General features: G+C 47.2%; 1 long non-coding RNA gene across 1 annotated transcript in view; it reads left to right on the top strand.

The window, feature by feature from the left end:
• The window catches only part of LOC116969458, a 338,751-nt gene that overhangs the window by 273,715 nt on the left and 37,376 nt on the right, over window positions 1-27,660 (top strand). The gene's annotated exons all lie outside the window — the stretch shown is intronic.

Raw genomic sequence — 27,660 nt, 5'->3', positions numbered from 1 at the left:
AGCGAATTGAGGAATGCAGTTGAACAAGGCGATCTAGGAATAACTGTGCATAGTTCCATGAAGGTGGAATCTCGTGTAGATAGGGTGGCAAAGGAAGCTTTTGGTGTGCTGGCTTTCATAAATCAGAGCATTGAGTATAGAAGTTGAGATGTAATGTTAAAATTGTACAAGGCATTGGTGAGGCCAATTCTGGAGTATGGTGTACAATTTTGGTCGCCTAATTATAGGAAGGATGTCAACAAAATAGAGAGCGTACAGAGGAGATTTAATTTAATGTTGCCTGGGTTTCAGCAACTAAGTTACAGAGAACGGTTGAACGTTAGGTCTTTATTCTTTGGAGCGCAGAATGTTAAGGGGGGACTTGATAGCGGTCTTTAAAATGATGAGAGGGATGGACAGAGTTGACGTGGATAAGCTTTTCCCATTGAGAGTAGGAACGATTCAAACAAGAGGACATGACTTGAGAATTAAGGGACAGAAGTTTAGGGGTAACATGATGGGGGAAACTTCTTTACTCAGAGTGGTAGCTGCGTGGAACGAGCTTCCAGTGGAAGTGGTGGAGGCAGGTTCGGTTTTATCCCTTTAAATTAAATTGGATAGGTATATGGACGGGTAAGTAATGGAGGGTTATGGTCTGTGCAGGTAGCTGGGACTAGGGTACAATAAGTGTTCGGCACGGACTTGAAGGGCCGAAATGGTCTGTTTACATGCTGTAATTGTTTAATGATTATATGGTTATATAACGTATCCAACTTCAACAATAAAAATAGAGGAGGTGGAGAGGCTTTTCAGAGGACAAAAGAGCCGGAAAACTCCAGAACCTGACAATATTTCCCCCTCTACTCTTAAGCTCTGTGCCAAACAGCTGGCACCGGTCTATACAGATATTTTTAACCAGTCCCTGCAAACATGTATTGTCCTTGCCTGTTTCATAGTCTCCACTATTGTCCCTATACCCCAAAAGGCAAGGATGACTTGTCTTAATGATTACTTGTCGCACTGACCTCTGTAGTCTTGAAGACACTCGAATGGCTTGTGCTGGCCAAGCTGAAAAATATCACAAACTGCCTGCTGAACCCTCTGCGGTTTGCATATCGAGCCAATAGATATGTGCATGATGCAGTCTACCTGGGCCTGCACTTCACGCTACAGCACATAGACCGCCAGAGGACATATGCGAGGATCCTGTTTGTTGATGTTAGCTCTGCATTCAACACCATTGTGCCAGAGCTACTACACCGCAAACGTTCCGAGTTGACTGTGCCTTAACCCGTCTCTCAGTGGATCACCAACTTCCTGACAGACAGGAAGCAGCATGTGAGCCCGGGAAAACACATCTTGGACCCGCACACGCACCGCAAGATGCGTTCTCCACTCTCCTCTACTCTCTCTACACCAACGACTGCACTTCCACAGACACCTCTGTCAAGCTTCTCAAGTTTGCGGACGACACAACGCTGATTGGACTGATCCAGGATGGGGAGGAATCGGCCTACAGACAGGAAGTGTCACAACTGGCGTCCTGGTGCCGCAGCAACAACCTAGAGTTCAATGCTCTTAAGGCAGTGGAATTGATTGTAGACTTGAGGAGAGCTCCCACTCCCCTCACCCCACTCACCATCAAAAACACAATAGTTGCATCTGTGGAGACTTTTAAGACCCTGGGAACCATCATCTCCAAGGACCTTAAGTGGGGGGGCTGCAATCGACTCCACAGTCAAAATGGCACAACAGAGGATGTACTTCCTGCGGCAGCTGAGGAAGCACAATCTGCCACAGTGGTCAAATTCTACACGGCCATCGTAGAGTCTGTTCTCACCTTCTCCATCATGGTCTGATTTGGCTCACCCACCAAGCACGAGACCTGGAGGCTGCAGCGAAACTCCCGATCAGCAGAGAAGGTTATTGGATGCAACCATCCCTCCATTGATGAACTGTAAACTGCAAGAGCCAGGAAGCGAGCGGGCAAGATCATCTCTGACACCTCTCACCCTGGCCACATACTCTTTGATTCACTTCCCTCTGGAAGGCGACTCCGGACTGTCAAAGTTGCCACAGCCAGACATAAAAACAGTTTTTATCCACTAGCAGTTGCTCTACTCAACAGGCAAAAGTCTGTAGCCTTCCTTTGATCTGGCATTTTGTTGGTTCAAATGCTTGATCAATGGTGTTTTATCATTAATATTTTATTATTATTAATGTTCAGTGTTTTCTGAGTCATTCGTAACTTTTACTGTATGTAATGGTGTTACTTGTGGGCGAAGCACCAAGGCAAATTCCTTGTATGTGAATTCTTGCACAATAAACTCACTTATTTACTTACTTTAATAATTGACTGCAGCATCTTTCCCACCACCGAAGACAGGCTAACTGGTCTGTAATTCCCCGTTTACTCTCTCGCTCCTTTCTTGAAAAGTGGGATAACATTAGCTATCCAATCCACATGAACTGATCCTGAATCTATTGACCATTGGAAAATGATCACCATTGCGTCCACTGTTTCTACAGCCACCTCCCTGCGGACCCTGGGATGCAGTCCTTCAGATCCAGAGGATTTATCATCCTTCAGTGTCATTAGTCTACCCAATACTACTTCTCGCCTAATGACATTTTATTTCAGTTCCTCTACCCACTTAGATCATCTGTCCTCCGGTACATCTGGGAGATTGTTTGTGCATTCCTTAGTGAAGACAGATCCGAAGTACATATTCAACTCTTCTGCTATATCCTTGTTGCCCATAATAATTTCACCCGTGTCTGCCTTCAAGGGACACACATTTGACTTTGCTACCCTTTTCCCCTTAACATATCTAAAGAAGCTTTCACTGTCCTTCTTTATATTCCTGGCCAGCTTCCCTTCGTACTTTATCTTTTCAGCTCGTATTGTCCGTTTTGTTTTCTTCTGTTGTCCTATCGAAGTTTCCCAATCCTCTGGCTTCCGGCTACTCTTTGCTGTGTTATACATATTGTCTTTTAGTTTTATTCTATCCCTAAATTATCTTGTCAGCCACTGTTGCCTCCTACTCTCCTTAGAATACTTCTTCCTTTTTGGAATGAAATTATCCTTTTTTTTGTGTGTAGAAAATAATATGTGATTAGTTTCAGTTATTTTTATTTGCCATGATTTTGTGCTGAAAATCCCGGCACTTCATACACAGGCCCAAGTCACTTCTTTATTGGTCGACTCTGGAAGGGAATTCGTCAGTCAAATAAATACACTGAATTGATTTATTCTTCTTCGAACCTTTGGCCTTTGTTTTGCTCAGAGGTTGAGCAGCATTATCTAGACGGTGCGCCAGACTCGCCGACCATTCCTCCTACAGCTGCTGCAATAATTCAGCCGTCAGATGCCCTTCTTTGGACCAGCCTGGAGCTCAGGGAATCAGCAGCTTCGGCTGCATCTGCTACAGACGTCACCGGTTTGTAGCCCAGCGCGTTGGACCTTCGCAGCCGCCGGGACGAATTGATGTTCTCCATGTTGATCGTGTTCTTCGTCCGCCCGCCTCCGAGGTTCGGCGGATACTGGTGGAGTGACATACTGTGGTGGTACTGATGGTGTGACACACTGTGGTGGCACTGATGGAGTGACACGCTGTGGTGGTACTGATGGAGTGACACTGTGGTGGTACTGATGGAGAAACACACTGTGGTGTGTTGCAGATTAAGTGACAAAATATGGGGTAGTAGTGATGATGTGACAAATTGTGGGCTGTACTGATGGGGGGACACACTGTGAGGTAGTACAGATGGACTGATATTCTGTGGGTAGGACTGATGGAAGTGCCACTGTGGGGCAGCACTGCTGGAATTACACTGTGAAATAGTACTGATGGATTGACACACCGTGGGGTAGTTCTATTGCAATGACACACTGTGGGGTTGGCGTTATGGAGTGACAGTGCGGCTAGTAATTATGTAATGACATACTGTGGGGTAGCACTGAAATAATGACACTCTGTGCTAGTACCTATGGAATGACACACATGGTCAGGCAGTCCTGATGAAATGACACATTGTGTTGTAGTACTGATAGAGAGACACATGACTTCAATTAGCCCTTGCTTTCCATCTTTCTCCATCCTCTTCCCAAGACTTTCCAAGCCGCTTGAGGAATTGTTTCACCCGACGCCAGTGTACCATCTTCACGGCAAGAGGGCCCTGAAAATCATCGGACTGGCTGCAAGGCCACAAATTGGCCCCGACCTCGGGTGTTTCAGAGGAAGAGGACTTAACATTCTGTTGCCTTTCCCCACAGTGGACATTTTTGATTCTGTTGTGGGGGGATGTTTGTGTTGAACTCTATAATCTGTTGTGTCCATTTTCTTTCTTTCTTTCTTTTTAACGTTTTTCTATGGTTTGTAGGTAAATGTATTATTTAATTTATGTAAAGCACTTTGGTGTCAATGCAAGTTGACTTAAAATGTGCTATATAAATAAAGCAATAATAATAATAACATATGTAATGACATATTCTAGGGCAGTGATGGTGGAGTGACACTATTTTGGGTAGTACTGATGTAGTGACACATTCTATGGTACTGCTGATGGAGGGAAACAATGTGGGGTAGTACTGATGGAATAACACTGATGGTGTGTCACTTTGGGGATGTACTGTGGGAGTGACACTCTGGGATAATACATCTGAAGTGACAAACGGGGTGTGGTAGTACTGATGGAGTAATACACTGTGTGTTCGTACATATGCAATTACACACAGTGGGGTAGTATTGATGGCGTGGCTCGCCGAGGTGGAGCGTTGATGGCGTGACACGCTGTGGGGTAATACTGATGGAGTGACACAGTATGGCGCATTATTGTGGAGTGGTACACATGTAATACTGATAAAGTGATAAAATGTAAGGTAGCACAAATGGAGTGACACTCTGTAGCGTAAATATGCACAAAATGCTGGAGTAAATCAGCCGTACAGGCAGCAAAACTGGAGAGAAGGAATTTGGTGATGTTTCGGGGCGAGATCCTCTTCAGACTAATGTCACAGGAGTGGCCGGAACAGAGATACAATGTAGTCGGAGACAGTAAGACAGGTGGGAGAACTGGGAAGCGGAAGAGGATGGAGACAGGTGGAAAGCAAGGGCTAATTGAAGTTAGAGGTCAATGTTCATAGCGCTGGGGTCTTAGCTACCCATGCGAAATATGAGGTGTTGTTCCTCTATTCGCGCTGGGATTCACTGTGACAATGGAGGGGGCCCAGGACATCACGCGTTGTGGATGTCCTGATGGAGTGGCATAGTTTGGTGTAGTGCTGACGGAGCTACACAATGTGTAGTAGTATCGATGAGGTGCCACTCTGTGGGGTAGTACTGATGTATGACATATTCTGCAGTAGTTCTGATGGACGGACCTACTTTAGGGTAGTAGTGCTTCGAGAGGCTGGTTCTGGCGCACCTCAAAGGTTGTCTACCCCCACACTGGATCCCTATACAATACAATACAATACAATACAATTCAATGTATTGTCATTTGGACCCCTTGAGGTCCAACCGAAATGCCTATCAGTTTGCCTCCCGCAAGAACAGGAGTACGGAGGATGCCATCTCAATGGCATTTCACTCCGCCCTCTCCCACCTCGACAACAGAGACACTTACGTAAGAATGATGTTAATCGATTACAGCTCAGCATTCAACACCATTATACCCTCTAAACTGATCACCAAATTCGGTGACCTGGGCATCGACCCCTCCTTCTCCAACTGGATACTGGACTTTCTAACCAACAGACCCCAGTCTGTTAGGTTGGACAAGCACACTTCTTCATCCCTCACCATGAACACCGGCGTTCCACAGGGCTATGTGCTGAGCCCCCACCTCTACTCCCTCTCCACCTACGACTGCACACCTGTACATGGTACTAACACCATCATCAAGTATGCAGATGATACAACGGTGATTGGCCTCATCAGCAACAACGAGGAGTCAGCCTATAGGGAGGAGGTCCAGTTCCTAGAAGCATCGGGCGCTGACAACAACCTGGCCCTTAACTCCAAGAAGACCAAGGAGCTCATTGTAGACCTCAGGAAGTCTAGGGGCGGCACGCACACCCCCATGCACATTAACGGGACGGAGGTGGAACGTGTATCCAGCTTCAGGTTCCTGGGGGTCAACATCTCCGATTACCTCTCTTGGACCCACAATACCTCAACTCTGGTCAAGAAGGCTCACCAGCGTCTCTTGTTCCTGAGGAGACTGAAGAAGGTCCATCTGTCGCCCCAGATTCTGGTGAACCTCTACCGCTGCACCATCGAGATCATCCTTACCAACTGTATCACAGTATGGTATGGCAACTGCTCTGTCTCCGACCGGAAAACACTGCAGAGGGTGGTGTAAATTGCCCAACGCATCACCGGTTCCTCACTCCCCTCCATTGAGTCTGTCCAAAGCAAGCGTTGTCTGCGAAGGGCGCTCATCATCGCCAAGGACTGCTCTCACCCCAACCATAGACTGTTTACCCTCCTACCATCCGGGAGGCGCTACAGGTCTCTCCGTTGCCAGACCAGCAGGTCCAGGAACAGCTTCTTCCCGGCGGCTGTCACACTAGTCAACAATGTACCTCGGTGATTGCCAATAACCCCCCCCCCCCCGATCACTCCTCCCACCAGGAAAACACTATGACTGTATGGATGTAAATAGATGTATTTATTGTCATTTTCTATGTCGCTCTTCCAGGGAGATGCTAACTGCATTTCGTTGTCGCTGTATTGCACACTGACAATGACAATTAAAGTTGAATCTGAATCTGAATCTGAATAGTGATGGAGTGACAAACTGTGGGATAATATTGCTGGAATGATAACATGTCAGGCAGTTCTGATGGTGACACATTGTGTTGAGGTTCTGGTGGAGTAACAAAGTGTGAAGTTTAACTGATGGAGTAACTCACTGAGGAGTAGTGCTGATGGAGTTACACACTGTGGGTTGGTTCTGAAGGTGCCACTCTGTGGGTTGGAACTGATGAATCGACTCACTGCGCGGTCGTACTGATGGAGTGACATAATATGGGGTAGTACTGACGTAATGGCATTCAGAGGGGGAGTACTGATGAATTGATGCGCTATGAGGCAGTACTGATTGAGTGACACATTGTGCGATAGTACTGATGGAGTGACACACTGTGAGATGGTTAGGAAGGATTAACACACTGGGCTGGCACTGTGGCACAGTAATGATGGATTGACACTCTGTGACAGAGCTGATAGATTGACACACTATGCTAGTTCTGATGGAGTGACACACTGTGCAGTAGTCCTGATGCAGTAACAATCGTCGGGGAAATATTGATGGTGTGACACACAATGGGGTCGTACTGGGACCGACACACAGTGTGGTAGTGCTGATGGATATACTGCGGGGAGGTACTGATGGAGTGACACACTGCGGAGTAGTACTTATGAACTGACCAAATGTATGGCCGTACTGATGGAGTGACACTCTGTAGGGTAGCCCTGATGGAGTGACAAACCTCGGCGATGTACTGATGGAGTGACACACTGTGGGATAGCACTGACGAAGACACAAAAACATTGGGATAGTGCTGATGGAGTGACACACATTGGGAAATTGCTGATGGATTGACACTCTGTGGTAATACCTTTGGTCTGGCACACGGGGTGGGGTAGTACTGATGGAGTAATATAATGTGTGGTAGCACAGATGGAATGATTCTCTGGGGGTTGTATTGATAGAGTGACACACTGAGGGGGAGAATTAATGGAGGGACACACTGTGGGGTAGTACTGATGGAGTGATACGCTGTGGTACATTTGTAATGGAGTGACATGTTGTGGTGTGGTACTCATGTAGTGTCACGCTGTGGAGTAATACTAATGAAGTGATAACATGTATGGTAGCACTAGTTGAGTGAAACACTTTAGAGTAATCATAATGGAGTGACAGATCTCGCCGTGGTACTGATGGAGTGACACCATGCGGGGTAATACTGATGGAGTGACACACTGTGGGGTATAACTGATGGGGTGACACTGTGGCGTATTACTGATCGAGTGGCACACTGTGAAGTAGTACTGATGGAGTTAACCAATGTGTAGTAGTGCTGAATGGGTCACACACTGTGGGGTAATACTGATAGAAAGGCACACTGCGGGTTAGTTCTGATGGTGCCACTCTGTGAGGCGCTACTGATGAATCGACTCACTGCGAGGTCGCACTGATGGAGTGACATAATCTGGGGTAGTACTGACGTAATGGCATTCAGAGGTGGAGTACTGATGGAATGACACACTGTGAGGTGGTAAGGATGGATTGACACACTGGGCTGGCACTGATGTTCTAACACATTGTGGGATAATACTGATGCAGTGCCACTGTGCATTAGTACAGATGGAGTAATACACTGCGGGGTAGTACTGATCGAGTGATGCACTGTGTGTAAGTATTGATGTAGTGGCATACTGTGGGATAGCACTGACGGGGAGACACTGTGGCATAGTAATGATGGACTGTCACTCTGTGACAGAGCTGAAGGACTGCCACATTGTGGGGAAGTACAGATAGAGAGACATACTGGGGAGCCTCGCTGATGGAGTGACACAATTTGTGGTAGCACTGATGGAGTGACACTGTGGAGTAGTACTGGTGGAGTGAAAAACGTCGGGGTAGTATTGGTGGTGTGACACACTGTGGGGTAGCACTGAAGGAGTGGTAGCATGTGAAGTAGTTCTGATGGAGTAACACACTGAGGGGTAGTACTGATGAAGAAACAAAAGCGGTGGGGTAGTACTGATGGAGTGACATACTTTGGGTAATTGTTGATGGATTGGCACTCTGGTAGTACCTTTGGTCTGGCTCATGGGGCGGGGTAGTACTGATGGAGTAATATAATGTGTGGTAGTACAGATGGAATGATTCACTGAGGGTTGTATTGATAGAGTGACACACTGGGGGAGAATTAATGGAGGGATACACTGTGGGGTAGTACTGATGGAGTGACACGCTGTGGTGCATTACTGATGGAGTGACACGTTGTGGTGTAGTACTCATGTAGTGCCCCGCTGTGCAGTAATACTAATGAAGTGTTAAAATGTATGGTAGCACTAGTGGAGTGGAACACTTTAGAGTAGTCATGATGGAGTGACAGACTTCGCCGTGGTACTGATGGGGTGACTCACTGTGGGGTAGCACTGAAACGAATGGTATGTTAGCATTCATAGCAAATGGATTTGAGTATAGGAGCAGGGAGGTGCTACTGCAGTTATACAAGGTATTGGTGAGACCACACCTAGAGTATTGCGTCCAGTTTCGGTCTCCTAATCTGAGGAAGGACATTCTTGCCATAGAGGGAGCACAGAGAATGTTCACCAGACTGATTCCTGGGATGTCGGGACTTTCATATGAAGAAAGACTGGATGGACTCGGCTTGTACTCGCTAGAATTTAGAAGATTGAGGGGTGATCTTATAGAAACTTACAAAATGCTTATGGGGTTGGACAGGCTAGATGCATGAAGATTGTTCCCGATGTTCGGGAAGTCCAGAACAAGGAGTCACAGTTTAAAGATAAAGGGGACATATTTTAGGACTGAGATGAGAAAAAACATTTTTTACACAGAGAGTGTTGAATCTCTGGAATTCTCTGCCACAGAATGTAGTTGAGGCCAGTTCATTGGCTATATTTGAGAGGGAGTGAGATGTGGCCCTTGTGGCTAAAGCGATCAGGGGGTATGGAGAGAAAGCAGGTACAGGATACTGAGTTGGATGATCAGCCATGATCATTATGAATGGCGGTGCAGGCTCGAAGGGCCGAATGGCCTACTCCTGCACCTATTTTTCCATGTTTCTATGTTTCTATGATGGAGTGACACACTGTGGGGTAGTACTGATGGACTGGCACAATCTGGGCTAGTACTTAGAAGCATCGGGCGCTGACAACAACCTGGCCCTTAACTCCAAGAAGACCAAGGAGCTCATTGTAGACCTCAGGAAGTCTAGGGGCGGCACGCACACCCCCATGCACATTAACGGGGCGGAGGTGGAACGTGTATCCAGCTTCAGGTTCCTGGGGGTCAACATCTCCGATTACCTCTCTTGGACCCACAATACCTCAACTCTGGTCAAGAAGGCTCACCAGCGTCTCTTGTTCCTGAGGAGACTGAAGAAGGTCCATCTGTCGCCCCAGATTCTGGTGAACCTCTACCGCTGCACCATCGAGATCATCCTTACCAACTGTATCACAGTATGGTATGGCAACTGCTCTGTCTCCGACCGGAAAACACTGCAGAGGGTGGTGTAAATTGCCCAACGCATCACCGGTTCCTCACTCCCCTCCATTGAGTCTGTCCACAGCAAGCGTTGTCTGCGAAGGGCGCTCATCATCGCCAAGGACTGCTCTCACCCCAACCATAGACTGTTTACCCTCCTACCATCCGGGAGGCGCTACAGGTCTCTCCGTTGCCAGACCAGCAGGTCCAGGAACAGCTTCTTCCCGGCGGCTGTCACACTAGTCAACAATGTACCTCGGTGATTGCCAATAACCCCCCCCCCCCCGATCACTCCTCCCACCAGGAAAACACTATGACTGTATGGATGTAAATAGATGTATTTATTGTCATTTTCTATGTCGCTCTTCCAGGGAGATGCTAACTGCATTTCGTTGTCGCTGTATTGCACACTGACAATGACAATTAAAGTTGAATCTGAATCTGAATCTGAATAGTGATGGAGTGACAAACTGTGGGATAATATTGCTGGAATGATAACATGTCAGGCAGTTCTGATGGTGACACATTGTGTTGAGGTTCTGATGGAGTAACAAAGAGTGAAGTTTAACTGATGGAGTAACTCACTGAGGAGTAGTGCTGATGGAGTTACACACTGTGGGTTGGTTCTGAAGGTGCCACTCTGTGGGTTGGAACTGATGAATCGACTCACTGCGCGGTCGTCCTGATGGAGTGACATAATATGGGGTAGTACTGACGTAATGGCATTCAGAGGGGGAGTACTGATGAATTGATGCGCTATGAGGCAGTACTGATTGAGTGACACATTGTGCGATAGTACTGATGGAGTGACACACTGTGAGATGGTTAGGAAGGATTAACACACTGGGCTGGCACTGTGGCACAGTAATGATGGATTGACACTCTGTGACAGAGCTGATAGATTGACACACTATGCTAGTTCTGATGGAGTGACACACTGTGCAGTAGTCCTGATGCAGTAACAATCGTCGGGGAAATATTGATGGTGTGACACACAATGGGGTCGTACTGGGACCGACACACAGTGTGGTAGTGCTGATGGATATACTGCGGGGAGGTACTGATGGAGTGACACACTGCGGAGTAGTACTTATGAACTGACCAAATGTATGGCCGTACTGATGGAGTGACACTCTGTAGGGTAGCCCTGATGGAGTGACAAACCTCGGCGATGTACTGATGGAGTGACACACTGTGGGATAGCACTGACGAAGACACAAAAACATTGGGATAGTGCTGATGGAGTGACACACATTGGGAAATTGCTGATGGATTGACACTCTGTGGTAATACCTTTGGTCTGGCACACGGGGTGGGGTAGTACTGATGGAGTAATATAATGTGTGGTAGCACAGATGGAATGATTCTCTGGGGGTTGTATTGATAGAGTGACACACTGAGGGGGAGAATTAATGGAGGGACACACTGTGGGGTAGTACTGATGGAGTGATACGCTGTGGTACATTTGTAATGGAGTGACATGTTGTGGTGTGGTACTCATGTAGTGTCACGCTGTGGAGTAATACTAATGAAGTGATAACATGTATGGTAGCACTAGTTGAGTGAAACACTTTAGAGTAATCATAATGGAGTGACAGATCTCGCCGTGGTACTGATGGAGTGACACCATGCGGGGTAATACTGATGGAGTGACACACTGTGGGGTATAACTGATGGGGTGACACACTGTGGCGTATTACTGATCGAGTGGCACACTGTGAAGTAGTACTGATGGAGTTAAACAATGTGTAGTAGTGCTGAATGGGTCACACACTGTGGGGTAATACTGATAGAAAGGCACACTGCGGGTTAGTTCTGATGGTGCCACTCTGTGAGGCGCTACTGATGAATCGACTCACTGCGAGGTCGCACTGATGGAGTGACATAATCTGGGGTAGTACTGACGTAATGGCATTCAGAGGTGGAGTACTGATGGAATGACACACTGTGAGGTGGTAAGGATGGATTGACACACTGGGCTGGCACTGATGTTCTAACACATTGTGGGATAATACTGATGCAGTGCCACTGTGCATTAGTACAGATGGAGTAATACACTGCGGGGTAGTACTGATCGAGTGATGCACTGTGTGTAAGTATTGATGTAGTGGCATACTGTGGGATAGCACTGACGGGGAGACACTGTGGCATAGTAATGATGGACTGTCACTCTGTGACAGAGCTGAAGGACTGCCACATTGTGGGGATATACAGATAGAGAGATATACTGGGGAGCCTCGCTGATGGAGTGACACAATTTGTGGTAGCACTGATGGAGTGACACTGTGGAGTAGTACTGGTGGAGTGAAAAACGTCGGGGTAGTATTGGTGGTGTGACACACTGTGGGGTAGCACTGAAGGAGTGGTAGCATGTGAAGTAGTTCTGATGGAGTAACACACTGAGGGGTAGTACTGATGAAGAAACAAAAGCGGTGGGGTAGTACTGATGGAGTGACATACTTTGGGTAATTGTTGATGGATTGGCACTCTGGTAGTACCTTTGGTCTGGCTCATGGGGCGGGGTAGTACTGATGGAGTAATATAATGTGTGGTAGTACAGATGGAATGATTCACTGAGGGTTGTATTGATAGAGTGACACACTGGGGGAGAATTAATGGAGGGATACACTGTGGGGTAGTACTGATGGAGTCACACGCTGTGGTGCATTACTGATGGAGTGACACGTTGTGGTGTAGTACTCATGTAGTGCCCCGCTGTGCAGTAATACTAATGAAGTGTTAAAATGTATGGTAGCACTAGTGGAGTGGAACACTTTAGAGTAGTCATGATGGAGTGACAGACTTCGCCGTGGTACTGATGGGGTGACTCACTGTGGGGTAGCACTGAAACGAATGGTATGTTAGCATTCATAGCAAATGGATTTGAGTATAGGAGCAGGGAGGTGCTACTGCAGTTATACAAGGTATTGGTGAGACCATACCTAGAGTATTGCGTCCAGTTTCGGTCTCCTAATCTGAGGAAGGACATTCTTGCCATAGAGGGAGCACAGAGAATGTTCACCAGACTGATTCCTGGGATGTCGGGACTTTCATATGAAGAAAGACTGGATGGACTCGGCTTGTACTCGCTAGAATTTAGAAGATTGAGGGGTGATCTTATAGAAACTTACAAAATGCTTATGGGGTTGGACAGGCTAGATGCATGAAGATTGTTCCCGATGTTCGGGAAGTCCAGAACAAGGAGTCACAGTTTAAAGATAAAGGGGACATATTTTAGGATTGAGATGAGAAAAAACATTTTTTACACAGAGAGTGTTGAATCTCTGGAATTCTCTGCCACAGAATGTAGTTGAGGCCAGTTCATTGGCTATATTTGAGAGGGAGTGAGATGTGGCCCTTGTGGCTAAAGCGATCAGGGGGTATGGAGAGAAAGCAGGTACAGGATACTGAGTTGGATGATCAGCCATGATCATTATGAATGGCGGTGCAGGCTCGAAGGGCCGAATGGCCTACTCCTGCACCTATTTTTCCATGTTTCTATGTTTCTATGATGGAGTGACACACTGTGGGGTAGTACTGATGGACTGGCACAATCTGGGCTAGTACTTAGAGTGACAGATTTTCATATCGTTTCAAGGATTCTTTCCTTGTTGTGAGTGGGGGAATGGGGATAGAGAGAAGTGTTGCGGGGTATGTAAGATACTCTGGTGCGAGCCTGATCTATGGTGGAGGAGGGGAACCCCCGTTCCCTGAAGAATGAAGACATTTCAGATGCCCTGGCGTGGAAGGCCTCATCCTGGGAACAGATGCTGCGTAGACGTAGGAATTGGGAGTAAAAGATGGAGTCCTTACAGGAAGCAAGGGTGGGAATAAGTGTAGTCCAGATAGCCATGGGAGTGAGTCAGTAGGTCAGTCAGTAGGGAGTCAGATAATTGTAACTGTGTACTTCGATTTAATACTTAAAAAAAGGAGAGCAGTGTAATGTATTCATGCATATTCATGTACATGCTAATGAGTTTGTGTTATATATAAGACGGGGATGATGGGTAATGAATCTCTCTTGTGATCCATCCAGCCTGCGTGTAAGCTGTTATTCATTCTTCTGTCCGGAATATAACAATTAGTACGGGTGTCAGGGGTTATGGGGAGAAGGCAGGAGAATGGGATTGAGAGGGAAGGATAGATCAGCTACGATGACTGGTGGTGTGGATTTGATGGGCCGAATGGCATAATTGTACTCGGAGAATTTATGAACATTACGTAGACTAATCTAAATGGTTAGATTCCATGGAGACCAAGATGAGCGAGTCATTTTTATTCACAATTGGCTTGGAAGGAGGGGTCAAAGGGAAGGTTACATTTCATAGAAACATAGATACATATAAAATAAGTGCAGGAGTAGGCCATTCAGCACTTCTAGCCAGCACCGCCATTCAATATATTCTTGGCTGATCACCCAAAATCAGTACCACGTTCCCTTGATTCCGTAGCCCTATATCTAACTCTCGCTTGAAAACATCCAGTGAATTAGCTTCCACTGCCTTAGGTGGCAGATAATTCCACAAGTTCACAACTCTCTGGGTGAAAAAACGTTTTTCCACATCTCATTCCTAAATAGCCTACCACTTATTCTTAAACTTTGATCCCAGGTTCAGGGTTTCCCCAAAATCGGGAACATTTTTCCTGCATAATTTCTGGAAATGTTTGCCATAGAAAGCTGTGAAGTCCGTCAATGTGTATTTTTAAGGCGGAGATTGATGGACTCTTGATTAATATGGTTTACAGGCGTTGTGAAGAGAAGACGGGGTTATAGGGTTGAGGGGGAAAGGTCAGCCACGGCGCAGGAGACTTGATGGTCAGAACGGCATAATCCTGCTGCTATAACATGAATTTATATGACTTGATTTGACTATATATGGCTTGATTTGACTATATAACATGACTTGTGAACATCTATTGATAAGAATGGATGGGAGGGTTATGGGCGAAAAACGTGTAAATCGGTTCGGCCCAATATGGCAACTTTGGCGGCATGGGCAAAATGGGCCGGACGGACCGTTTTCGTGATGTATGGTGTTAGAGAAAACATTAAACATACCACAGCGACCAGAAACAATAGGTAGCAAAGTGAAAAGTAAAAGTGGCAGGCAGACAAATCCAGGGCAAAAATCAAAAAGGGCCACTTTTCAACATAATTGTATAATGGGGAAGAGCGTTGTAATAACAAGCCTGAAGGCTTTGTGTCTCAATGCAAGGAGCATTCGTAATAAGGTGGATGAGTTGAATGTGTAGATAGCTATTAATGATTGTGATCTAAGGTACATAAATATGCTGGAGAAACTCAGCGGGTGCAGCAGAATCTATGGAGCGAAGGAAATAGGTGACGTTTCGGGCCGAAACCCTTCTTCAGACAGATATGGGGGGGGGGGGGGGGGGAGAGAAGGAAGGAAAAAGGGAGGAGGAGGAGCCCGGGGGATGGGAGGAGACAGCTCAAGGGTTAAGGAAGGGGAGGTGACAGCAATGGCTAGCAAAATTGGGAGAATTCAATGTTCATCAGAGAGGACTGTGCAATCAGAGAGGACTGTGCAATCAGAGAGGACTGTGCAATCAGAGAGGACTGTGCAATCAGAGAGGACTGTGCAATCAGAGAGGACTGTGCTAAGCGTCGAGGTGTGACTCCGCCCAGGACAGGAAGGCTCTGCAGGAACGGAAGGGACGTCACGACCGCGGTGCCACAGGTGAGGCCCGGGCTGTCGACGAGGGAGAACGGACGGAGCCGCGGCTCGAGAGGCTAACAGAGGCTAAGAGGTTTGCCACGCACTGCAAGGGAGCAGTGGACCAGACAGGAAGAGCGGACGGAATTACCACTAGACAGCCAAACCAGTAGGTAATTTACGGCTGGGGTGAGTACTTTCCCATTTATAGGAGGTAGAAATATATAAATAAGGGGTGTATCAATACAGTATCCGGGTAGGGGATTCTTAAATAGGACCAGTTAGTTACTTATATAAGATGGGCGGCCAGGAGATGTGCCAATACTGTGAGATGTGGGAATTTGTCGACACCATTGATGTAGATGATCCCTACAGCTGCAGTAAGTGTTTGAGGCTAGCGGAACTCGAGCTCCGCATTGATGAGCTGGAGACCCAACTTCATACGCTGCGGTACATCAGGGAGGGGGAGTGTTACCTGGATGTTTTGTGCCAGGGGATGGTCACACCGACTAGTTTAATTAATTCAGTAGTTAGTGAGCAAGGAAAGGAAGGTGTGGCCATAAGCGAGGCAGGTAGGGGGAACCAGGAGGAGATGCGGCAGGAGGCACAGCCCTTGTCCCTGACAAGCATGACCGAGGCTCTTACTCAATGTGAGGACGGGATCAGGGGCTGTGGGAGGGATGAGCAACCTGGCTGCAGCACCGTGGATCAGGGGGCCATTCAAGAGGGGGGAGTTAGAAATGCAGTTGTAATAGGGGATAGTATTATTCGGGGGGTAGATAAGGTTCTCTGCGGCCAGCAGAACATGTCCCGAAGGCTGTGTTGCCTACCCGGTGCTAGGGTTAAGGATATCTCTGCGATGCTGGAGAGAAATTTGCAGAGGGAGGGGGAGGATCCAGTGGTCGTGGTCCATGTGGGGACCAATGACATAGGAAGGACGAGGAAGGAGGATCTGCTAAAGGAGTTTGTGCAGTTAGGGAATAAATTAAAAAGCAGAACCTCGAGGGTACTGATCTCCGGATTGCTACCTGAGCCACGGGCCAAATCGGCGAGGGTACGTAAAATTAAAAAGCTAAATGCGTGGCTCAAAGACTGGTGTGGGAAAAATGGGTTTGGTTTCTTGGGCCACTGGCACCAGTACTGGGACAGGGGGGATCTGTTCTGTAAGGACGGACTTCACCTGAACGGTGCTGGGACTGGGGTCCTGGCAAATCATATAACTAGGGCAGTAGAGAGGTCTTTAAACTAAGTAGCGGGGGGGAGGTATCAAGGGGGGTAATAACGGCAGGGGTAGAGGAAATAGAGCAGGGTATCAGTGGGGAAACGGAAAATCAAAATGTGACAGGAGGATCCAGAATGTGTGAAGATAAAGCTCTAGATGTAAAAGGGGCAAAAACAGAAAGGAAGGGTAGTAAAAATCATCTGAAAGTGCTTTATCTAAATGCACGGAGTATTCGAAATAAGATAAATGAATTAACGGTGCAATTAAATATATATAGTTATGATATCGTGGCCATTACGGAGACATGGCTGCAAGGGGATCAGGACTGGGAGTTAAATATAGAGGGGTACTCGACAATTAGAAAAGATAGACAGGAAAGAAAGCGAGGAGGGGTGGCCCTTTTAATAAGGGAGGGAATAACGGCAATAGAGAGGAAGGATATTGCGTTGAAGGATCAGGATAGTGAAACAGCTTGGGTACAGATAGAGAATAACAAGGGGAAAAAAACACTAGTGGGTGTAATTTATAGACCTCCAAATAGTTGTGACGCTGTTAGTCAGAACATAAATCTGCAAATAGTTGACGCATGTAAAAAGGGAACTGCTGTAATCATGGGGGACTTCAATTTTCATATTAATTGGGCAAACCAAACTGGGCATGGTAGACTAGAGAAAGAGTTTATAGAATGTATTAGCGACGGGTTCTTAGAACAGTATGTCACAGAACCGACAAGGGGGGAGGCAATCTTGGATCTGGTCCTGTGTAATGAAGTAGGATTAATTAAAAATGTCATAGTTAGGGACTCGTTGGGAACAAGTGACCACAATATGGTCGAATTCCATATTCAAATAGAAGGGGAGCAGGTTGAAACTCAGGCTAGGGTACTTAGTCTAAATAAGGGGGATTATGAAGGTATGAGGACTGAGCTGATCAAAGTTGACTGGGATAGCAGACTCAAGAATAAGACGGTACATGAGCAGTGGTGTACGTTTAAGGATCTACTGTATAACCTTCAAGAAAAATGTATTCCTATGAAGAAAAAAAGGGGTAAGGGTAAGAACAGTCAGCCATGGCTCAGTAAAACTATAAAGGATAGTATTCGGCTGAAGGCAAGGGCATATAAGGTAGCCAGAGATAGTGGGAGGGTAGAGGATTGGGAAGCATTTAAAGGTCAACAAAAAATAACTAAGAGATTAATTAAGACGGGGAAAATAGACTATGAAAGGAATTTAGCGAACAACATAAAAACTAATAGTAAGAGTTTTTATAGCTATATAAAAAGAAAAAGGGTGGCTAAGGTGAACGTTGGTCCATTGGAGGGTGAGACTGGAGAGTTGTTGGTGGGGAACATGGAAATGGCAAAGGCATTAAATGAGTATTTTGTATCAGTCTTCACCATAGAAGACACAAAAAATATTCCAACGCTGGATAAACAGGGGGCGGTAGGAATGGAGGAGCTAAATACTATTAAGATCACCAAGGAGGTGGTATTAGGGAAATTAATGAGACTGAAGGAGGATAAATCCCCTGGGCCTGATGGATTACATCCAAGGGTCTTGAGGGAGATAGCGGTGGGGATTGTGGATGCATTGGTGATAATTTTCCAAAACTCCCTGGAGACAGGAACGGTCCCAGTGGATTGGAAAATGGCCAATGTAACACCTATATTTAAAAAAGGAAGTAAACAGAAGGCGGGTAACTATAGACCGGTTAGTCTAACATCGGTGGTGGGTAAAATGTTAGAGACAATTATTAAAGAAACACTAACGGGGCACTTGGATAAACATGACTTCATCGGACAGAACCAGCATGGTTTTGTGAAGGGGAAGTCCTGTTTAACGAATCTGCTCGAATTCTTTGAGGAAGTAGCAACCCGGGTGGATAAAGGGGAACCGGTGGATGTGGTATACTTGGACTTCCAAAAGGCTTTTGACAAGGTGCCACATAAGAGACTTTTGCTAAAAATAAAAAATTATGGGATTGGGGGTAATATATTAGCATGGGTAGAGGATTGGCTAACAAATAGGAAGCAGAGAGTGGGGATAAATGGTTCATACTCGGGATGGCAACCGGTAACTAGCGGGGTTCCGCAAGGGTCGGTGCTGGGACCCCAGTTGTTCACAATTTATATAAATGATTTGGAGGAGGGAACCAAGTGTAATATATCAAAATTTGCGGACGATACAAAAATGGGAGGAAAAGTAGGGGATGAGGAGGATAGGAAGAGTCTGCAAAAGGATATAGATAAGTTAGGTGAGTGGGCAACAACTTGGCAGATGAAATTTAATACTAATAAATGTGAAGTCATTCACTTTGGGGAAAAAAATGATAGGGCAAGTTATTTTCTAAATGAGGAGGAGCTGCGTTGTAATGCAACGCAAAGGGATCTAGGGGTAGTAGTACATGAATCACTAAAAGTTAGTATGCAGGTGCAGCAAGCAATCAGGAAGGCCAATGGAGTTTTGGCCTTTATTGCTAGGGGGATTGAGTATAAAAACACGGAGGTCTTGCTGCAGCTGTACACAGTATTAGTGAGACCACATTTGGAATACTGTGTACAGTTCTGGGGTCCATACTTAAGAAAGGATGTACTAGCCCTGGAGGCAGTGCAGCGAAGGTTTACAAGATTAATTCCTGCAATGAGGGGATTGACATATGAGGAAAGGTTAAGTAGGCTGGAACTCTACTCTTTGGAGTTTAGAAGAATGAGAGGCGATCTCATTGAAACGTATAAGATCGTGAGGGGCCTTGATCGGGTGGATGCACCGAGGATGTTCCCAATGATCGGGGAAACTAGAACTAGGGGACATAGTTGCGTCATCAATCATTCCCTCTCCTCCCACATCATACATCGCATGTACATTTAAATTAGGTTCTTTGTCATGAGGGGCGTAAAGTTAATATTCATTTAACTGATTAAGCATGCGCAGTATCTGTGCCCTAACCTACTTAATTGCCTTTGACCTAAAGAATAGCTGCTGTGTTGTCAGCTACATTCCTTACCTCATCTTGTTATTCTACAATGTTATCAACAGCTCTGAAGGTCTGACTGTTTGTTCGAATCACAAGGTTGGTGTTTCCAGTTACTTGGCCCATCACAAGGTCGGTGACTACAACCGTTCGGCCCCTCACAATGGTGGTGGTTTAATCATCTTATCCCTCACACAGGGGAGCCTTTTTCTGCTTGTGTTTTACAGGCAGAGAAAAAGGCTCTGGAACAAAACTGTCCCCCGTTCAAGGAGGAACGGTTTCCGGCGGGGAGGGGGGCAGCAACAGGCGGTAGGAGCGTTCACCCAGTGTTCCGCTATTCCCCGACACCGTTTCGAGCCCAGCCCGCGAGTACCTGAGCAGTGGGCTGGATGCATAGCCACCCAAAGAGGCATCCGGCAGGTGTTCCGGATTTCGGACGGGACGTCTCTCCACCCGCACGAGAGGAGAGAGAGCCACCTGGGCCGCTGGAGCGCCTCTCAGAGCAGGTGCCTGCAAGACGCGCTGTTTGAGGGACGCTCTCGCTTCTACAAGGCACAAAAGCTCTAGAATAACAGGCTGTAGGAACAATTACCGGGCGCACCGCTATCCCCATCAACGCGCCGAGCCCAGTCCCGCTAGTGCCTGAGCTGCAGGCTTGATGTTTAGCCATCCGAAGAGGCATCCGGCCGGTGGCTTCCGACTTGTCGGAGGGGACGTCTCTCCACCCGCATGGGAGAGAGACAGCCGCCCGAGCCGCTGGAGCAACTCCTGGAGCAAGCGCTCCTGCGAGACACGCTACGTGAGGGGCAGTCTAGCTGGAGGGTTCAGGCATACCCTCCACAGTGCCTAGTCACTGCCCATCGCTTCCTCCTTAGTGTGGTTAGCTTTGGGGTGACCAGTGGCTGTGCTGGTCATGAAGAGGGGTCATTGGCTGAACAACATCGGGAGTATGCTTGAGGTACAGGATCAGGAAGAGCTGCTGGGTGTGGCCGCTATGTGGCTCCACCACTAGCGAGATGGCTTTTCAGTCTCAACTGATGGCCAGCTTACTACCTGTTCTTTCAAAAATCTCCAAGACAGGTAGTCATGAGGCGTTGGATTTCATCACGCTTCCCCTAAATTGTATTTACTCAAAGTGGCCACCATTACTGGAGGGTACATAGAGCATCGCTTTAAAAAAGCCAAAATATCAAAAAATGAATTTGATATCCGTGACGTGGGCTATGATTTTCGCATTCTCTTTCCAGAGGGTCACGGTCGTATGGCAAAACACCTGACCTACTGTTCGCAGTGCTCCGCAACTTCTCAGAAAGTTACAAAACCTGCCCTCAAAGAACGCCGACCTCACAAAAACTGGACGAAGTGTCCAACATATCGGCGCCAGAGGGTAGGGTCTGGAATGAGCACCACACGTAAACCAGTCAGCAGTACCTCTAACGCGTCCACCAGGAGGGTCCTCCTCATGGTACTGGTGAAAGCTCGGGGCCTGCATGCCAAACCCGTAAGCCTTTCAGGGCAAGGCCCAGAGCAGGCCCCATGGAAAATACGCCACCCCCCAACACCATCACCACGTCAGACAACGTGCAAGACTCGTTGGACCGGCAGGAAACTGAAGAATACCCATAACCATGAAGGTAGGTGGGTCTGGTTCCTACCAACGTATAGAAAACAGGGGCTTAATACGAACAGGGGGGAGATTACACCTGTTTTAAGAAACACGGGAGTCCATCACAAGTCATCAGTATATACTCAATGGCTTTAGTGGATACAAAATACAATTCATACTAGAAGAATTGCCACCAGTTCAACATTTACCCCAGAGGGTATTTTCCCTCTCCGTTAAAGAAACGAGAGGGACAAGCTTTACTGGTGAGACTAATTACAAAGGGTATCATGGGAAACATGAACCCTTGGAATTCGTATCAAATATTCGTCACTAAACCGAAAAGGATGGTGAATGTCGCATTATCATTGACTTAACGTCACTAAATATGGTTGTTAAGTATATACATTTCAAAATGGAAACGGTTGTTACTGCCAAACATCTAATTTCCAAAGTATACTTCATGGCAAGCATTGATCTTAAAGATGTTTACTATTTTAGTACCATTCACAAGGATCATCGCAGATACCTGAAATTTACCTGGGTGGGGCAGCTATGGCAATTTAAAGCGTTACCCAATGGGAAAATAGGCAAGACCACGGAATTGACTATGTTAGCTGTATCAGCTACCAAACAGTTATTCGAAACCCTGGTATTGTCTTACATCCAGATAAATCTAAGTTGAAGCCATCCACAATCATGGACTACTTGGGCTTCACAATTAATTCAGTCTACGTGACTGTAACTTTGCCAAGAGACTCCCAACTATTCGACAAGTAACAGAGTAATTGGGAATATGGTAGCAGCATTTCCGGCTACACAATTCAGACCTTTGCACTGTCAAAACTTACAAAGAGCAAAGGTACAGGCACCAAAACGACATACAGGTCATTATGATCGTGTCATGAAGCCACCCACTGAAGTAATATCATAACTACAGTGGTGGGCAAAAAATGATTAGCATAATTTAAACCTATTATCATCACTAACAAATAGTAGATGGACTAACCCAGAATCATCGCTACCACTTACACTGGGCATTAATTATCTATATATGTTGGGTGACTTTTATGGTTTAAAAGCATATGCACACATATGCATCACTTGCATGTACGGTTACAAATAGATACTACTACGGTGGTAGCCTACATTATCCATATGGGCGGCATAACATCGGTATCATGCGACAAGTTGGTCAACACAATTAGGCAATGGTGTGTCGAAAGACATATGTGGCTGTCAGTAACTTACCTGCCAGATAAGCTAAATACAATGGCAGACACCAGGTCACGTACATTTAATGACAATGGATGTTAAACCCCAAATAGTTTGCAAAAGTTATTATGCAATATGGCACGCCAGATATCGATTTATTTGCATCAAGGCTAAATGACCAGGTACCTATGTGTGTCGCTTGGGAACCAGACCATGAGGCAGCAGCGGTAGATGCGTTCGCACTGGATTGGGGAAATTCTTCTTCTATGCATTTCCTCCCTTCTGCCTCATCAGTTGGGGACTACGCACAATACAAATGGACTCTGCTTCAGGTATTTTGATAGTACCCGACTGGCCTACACAGCGATGGTTCCCAAAACTCCATGACATGGTTGTTGAAACTCCGATGGTATCCCCAGTCACCCAGGGTTATTAACACCCAGTGTCGGGCACAAGCCACCCGTGCCATGAGAATCAAACTCCTGGGTTGCAGATTCTGCACGCACCACTTCTGGGACTGGGATTATCAGAACAAACCATCGACACCATGTCAGCATCCCTTCGAACATCCACTAAAAACAGCACTTGTCCAGCATCAAGAAATGGGAGAAGTACTGCTTAGATAAAGGGACCACCTACTCAACCGCTACAGTTACCAACGTACTGAAATTCCTGGCGAACCTTCACCACGACGAAGGACTCAGCTACAGAGCCATCAACACGGCTAGAAGTGCCATGCCTGTCTATTTAAACCAGCTCCAGGACAACAGGCCATGGGATCCCACCCGCTGGTGGTCAAACTACTGAAGGGTATTTACAACTCTAACCCCCTAGACCAAGGTACACCCATACATGGGATGTCAGTGTGGTCCTGACATACCTCGGGATGGCCACCAGCCAGACCCCTTAACCTGGAACAATCTATGCTCAAAACACTCATGTTGATGGCACTTGTATCTGCACAGAGGGTCCAGTCACTACACTTATTGCGACTGGACACCATGCTCACAGCTCCAGACCAGATCTCTGTCGTTATCCAGGGAATGATGAAACAGAGCAGATCAGGAACACCTAATCCAGTCGTGGAATTCCGGGCTTACCCGCCAGAAACACGGTTATGTGCCATGACACTACTTTCCTACACAGACACAACCAAAATATTCGAGGGAGCTGAAAAGCCTTGTGGGTCAGTCATAAAAAAACTTATGGTCGGGTGACGAGCCAAACCATTTCGAGATGGCTCAAGAAGGTGCTAAAAGCTGCTGGGATAAAAACTAACATGTACAAATCTCATTCCACCAGGGCAGCATCCACGTCGACGGCTAAAAGAATGGACGTGCCTATAAGCCACATCCTGGCTAGAGCAGGATGGTGGGGGGAAAGACCGTTCAGAAAATTATATAATAAGCCGTTGGCAAAACCTGTTTTATTTGCAGGAAAGATTTTACAGACTGCAAATATTTAATTTAAGCCCAGGGGAGCAATTTAATTTATTTGTTGTTATTGTTAAAAAATACCATTGTGTTTTTCTACAAACAGATTCATTGGTTGATTACGATAACACACTTCCTCCGTCAAATACTTCGGCAGTGATGTAGTAATAACTGTTACACGGTTTGAAATCACAGAGCTTTGAAATCTTCACGGAATCACTCACGTGACTCCGAAGTAAAATAGTAAGATTAAACGAGAATTTACCAGTTTGAAGTTTGATCTGTATTTTATGAGGAGTTACGATGAGGGATTACGTGCCATCCGCTCCCACCCTCAATAATATGGGTCAAATTCATAAACTGAAGTCTCCTTGTCTTTACTATGTTTACTTCAATAACTGTGTCTATCTGTGATTCCACATCGCTGCTTTTAAGTAATACGCGCATGCGTGCTGAGCGGGTTCTTCACGTAATCCCTCATCGTAACTCCTCATAAAATACAGATCAAACTTCAAACTGGTAAATTCTCGTTTAATCTTTCTATTTCTGTTGACGGTTTTCTAGTTCCCGGTCGAAATCGCATTATATTAATTCAACCTCGCAATGCACAGAAATGTGACCCCGTAAATTATGAAACAAATTATATCCCATTATTCTGGAAACAGTTGTTGCAGAAGAACGACCTGGATTTAACGCTGTGTGCTGTATATCAGGATACGATGTTTTACGCCCAAAGAGATTGTCTTGTTATTAAAAAAGCATTAAAAAATCATCGCTCGCTCCATTCGCACTCACATCTCTGACAGTTTTTCGATTAGTAAGGGCGACAGGGGAAATGGGGAGAAGACGGGAGAATGTTTCCACCATAAGCGAGTTCGCTATTCCAAAAAACGCAAGGGAACATGGGATCATGCAAAGGTCAAAGGCTATCCATAAAAATCGACCGAATCGCTGTAGGATCAGTGAGTATAGCTTTTTCGCGTTTGCGTTTGTCAGAGGCCGTATAGAGGGGGCAGATACTAGTTGGAGACGGGGACGGGGGGTTGGAGACAGTGAGAGGGGGGTTTCGAGGAGGAGGAGAGACCGAGAGACGTGGGTGGGAAAGGAGAGACAGGAAGACGGGGGGTGGAGGAGTGGGGAGGTAGAGACCGGGGGGGGGGGGGGGAGGACCGCCGTGGGGGATGACTGGACCGGCTATCGGCAGCTGCACACGTAGAACCGCGACTCATCCGCAGACAGGATCGAACGCGTGTCCCCGGCGTCCCCCCCCCAAAGGAGTGTCCTTTTGTCAGCCCTGGGGACAGCCGGAGACGGCCGGACCAACGGGACACCGGCCCTCAGGCCCACCGCCAGCGCCGAGAAGCGTTAACCCCAGCTCACCGGCGCCTCTCAATAGACAATAGGTGCAGGAGTAGGCCATTCGGCCCTTCGAACCAGCACCGCAATTCAATGTGATCATTGTTGATCATCCCCAATCAGTACCCCGTTCCTGCCTTCTCCCCATATCCCGCGACTCCGCTATTTTTAAGAGCCCTATCTAGCTCTCTCTCCAACGCATCCAGAGAACCGGCCTCCGCCCCCCTCTGAGGCAGAGAATTCCACAGACCGCCACTCTCTGTGAGGAAAAGTGTTTCCTCGTCTCCGTTCTAAATGGCTTTCTCCTTATTCTTAAGTGTTAATGCATGGGGATCGCTAGTCAGTGCGGACTCGTTGGGCCGAAGTGCCTGTATCTCTAACTAAACTAAACTATACTCAGCTTGCGGTCCTGTGGTGAATGCAACTGCAGGACGTTGTGCAACAAATCACATTACAAAAGGCTCTGTGTCTCAACGTTTCACTAATCATACAAAATAATTCAATTTTATCCATTAAAATTCGAAGCTAATCCTGACGCATGTGTTGTATTGTACAAAAACTGTAATTTTGCCCTTAATTCAGAGAAAAATCCTTCATCCATCTCCCGCCGGGCCGACCGATAACCCGGACCAATAACACCAGCGGCCCCAGGTCCACAGCCAGCACGGACAACCCACAGGTCCACAGCCAGCGCGGTGAAAAAGCGCCAACTACAGGCCAGCCCCGCTCCAACTCCAGAGGAACCGCTCCCCGATGAGTCGCTACGGCGCCAAGTGCCAGTTTGCCCACGGCCTGGCCGAGCTGCGCTCCATCAGCCGCAAGACGTACGTTGCACGCCGCCGGCTTCTGCCCCAACGGTACTCGCTGGCTTCATCTACAACCCCGGCCTTGCCTGCGCCAGAGCGCTAGCCTGGCGCTGTTCTGGGCTAGGTCGGGGCTGAAGGTCTCGGGCGGCCTGCAGCCCCGAACTGGAGTTGGAGCTTGCCCAGGAGCTGGGCTTGGTGCTGGGCATGGGAGGGGGAGGAGGTTACTGCTGCCTCCAGCATCACCATCACCAACAGCACCAGCTGCTCCAGAGAGCACCCGGCCTGCCCATGGCCGGCAGGAGCCTGTCCGCAGACGATCACTCCGACCAGGACGACTCCAGCAGCAGCGGCTCCGATTCGTATGCGAGCTGGGCCGGCGGCTGCCCATCTTCAGCAGGATCACCGTGTAGGACTGAGGGGAAGGTGTGGAGGTGGATGGCTGCCGGTCAACACGGCGGGAGATGGATGAAGGATTTTTCTTGGAATTAAGGGCAAAATTACAAAATTACAAATGGTCGATCAGGAGCCAGCGGCTGCATGTCCGGGGTCGCCTCGTCAGCCCAGGGCTACCCGCAGGGCCACCCCGGACACCTCAGGACCGGGCCGGCACTCCCGGGAGGGTATGAGGTTGGCCCAGCAGAAATTCAACAGCGCCCGAACCGACGGAGAGCCGGGCCCGACCTCGACCACGGAGGAAACGCAAGCCTACACACAACGCAGCACCACCCTTTCCGAGACTGTGACATATGACCTGGGCATGCGCAGTCGGAATATCGAACTCGCTTATTGGGAGAGTCTATGTCCAGAGGCCGCAGCCTCACAGAGAAGGACGTATCTTTAGAGAGATGAGGAGGAATTGCTTTGTTCAGAGGGCGGCGAATCTATGGAATTTATTGCCACCAACAGCTGTGGAGGCCAACTCAATGGATATTTTTATGGCGGGGAAATTAGTACGGGTCTCAGGGGTTATGTGACGAAGTCAAGAGGATGGGGTTAAGAGGGAAAGATAGATCAGGCATGAATGAATGACGGAGTAAAATTGATGGGCCAAATGGAATAATTCTGCTCCGACAACATATGAACCCTTACACACACACACACACACACACACACACACACACACACACACACACACACACACACACACACA

This window comes from Amblyraja radiata, unplaced genomic scaffold (assembly GCF_010909765.2).
Source record: "Amblyraja radiata isolate CabotCenter1 unplaced genomic scaffold, sAmbRad1.1.pri S45, whole genome shotgun sequence".
NCBI classification, from domain to species: Eukaryota; Metazoa; Chordata; class Chondrichthyes; order Rajiformes; family Rajidae; genus Amblyraja; species Amblyraja radiata.
The sequence above is the reverse complement of the archived record's forward strand: the minus strand, read 5'-3'. Positions and strand labels throughout refer to the sequence as shown.